We start from the raw sequence: 2,052 nt of genomic DNA, 5'->3' as shown, positions 1-2,052 counted from the left end.
TATTCTGGAATTAGAAATATAAGAAAATTTCTGTTTGGAATCTAAAATTAAAGTCAAAGACTTAAATTTATACCAAATATAATGAGTAATTCTATCTTGGACCAGCACTACTAATACAAACTCTAAGTCAGATTTGCCCATACAAGTAGGAGATTTTTAAGATTGAAGATTTATATCAATTGGGAATAGAATTTCGGGATTATAATCATATGCGTCATTTAATTTCTTAAGAGAAAATATAGAATGACATGAAATGATTTATAGACCATTCATCCAATGATATGTTATTGAGCTAATTCGCAATGAATAAGCTAAGAGGAATTAGGATAATTTCGTTGATAAATAAGAATCCAACGATGCTTCGATTAGCGAGAATCAAAGTAATCTTATTTATATAATCTTCTTGTTTCATATCGTAAAAATACTAGTCTAAGGTGTCATCAATTGATGAACATCTAGATGTCGAATATACAATATTTATCTTTCGAGATCTAACACTATTATGTATGTCTAATGGTGAAAATCCACTAGGGATTTATCTCATTAGAAAAACAAACATGTTAGACCAACAATGAAGATTCGAAATTAAACTACAATTTAATAACAGAAAATAAAATGGTTCAATATAAATTCATACACAATTCAGAAATTATTAAAATATAGCAAGTAGGAATGACTAGTGAAAATACTAAAACATACAATCCTAAATAATTTCGAAGGTTTTCAACAAACTGATACAGTGTCCCGGTAGGCGAGAGTCAAAGTATCATTTATTGAATAGAGTTGTCAGCTCATCTAAAAGAGAAACCATTCTAGCAACCTTTTATTCGATCAAAATAAGAATCCAGCGTTGTCCCGGTAGGCGAGGGTCAAGGTTATTCTCATTTTATGAGCTTCCACCATTGTTTCATGTTTAATGAGTTTATCTCTAAGTAGTCACCGTAGGGGAGAGTCTAAATAGAGACGAAAACTCACAAAACACTTATCAAATGAAATCTTACGGTGTTAAATGCGTTCAACGAATAACCATCCATAGGGGGACGAAGTCTAGCGTCTCGAGGTTATATTGAAAACATTTAACTTTTGTAAGACCAACAATGGAGATCGAATATCTTAATAATAATCAAGCTCATTATTTAAAGTGAGTTGTATTTTCTTTGATTCTCTTTATTTAATTTATTTATTTTAAATATATATTTATTTAAAATTTCCAATTTAGAATGAAAAATTCTAAATATAAATTTTAATTTAATATTTATTAATTTTACTTAGATGGATATGAAAATAACATGAATTATTTCCATCTTAGTAATAATTTCCAATAAATATTTAGAAAAATATTCAATTTAAGTTGTTACAAAATTAATTTTAATTAATTTACAACTCAAATTTAATTTTCTATAAATATATATTGCATTTCGAAAAATTAAAGTATTGTAGGACACAATTTTCGAAAATGCATGTTAAAATAAAAAATTAATCCTAGAAAAATTATTCTAATTTAATGTTGACCCAAAATTAATTAATAAAATTAATTTACAACAAAAAATATAATTTTCCTATTTAATTAAATATATGAGAAAAATTTCAAATATTTAAGTATGATGATGAAAATCAACTTAAATATTAATTTTCTATTTAATTAAATACACTAGAAAAATATTTCAAGCAAAAATATCATCTATCTAGATTTTCCTTTGACTAATTAATACAATTTCTAATAATATACTTTAATTTAATTTATTTTAATTAATCATTAAATAAAAAAATTATTGATTTAAGTTGGTCCAAAATTAAAATAAATAAAATAAAGAAAAAATATATTTTGAAAATTATTTAAATTTAGTTGAAAAAATAAATTTCAACTAAAAATAATTTTCTATTTAATTAAGTGTCATGAAAAAGAAATATTTAAGTATGATGATGAGAATCAACTTAGGTATTTAATTTTCAAGTTAATTAAATTCAAGAAATAAATAATTAAGTGTAGAGAAGGCTTAATTATTAATCTCTAGTTTAATACTAGGAAAAATATACTTAAAATAAATTGTA

Source organism: Cannabis sativa, chromosome 2 (assembly GCF_029168945.1).
Source record: "Cannabis sativa cultivar Pink pepper isolate KNU-18-1 chromosome 2, ASM2916894v1, whole genome shotgun sequence".
NCBI lineage: Eukaryota > Viridiplantae > Streptophyta > Magnoliopsida > Rosales > Cannabaceae > Cannabis > Cannabis sativa.
The sequence above is the reverse complement of the archived record's forward strand: the minus strand, read 5'-3'. Positions refer to the sequence as shown.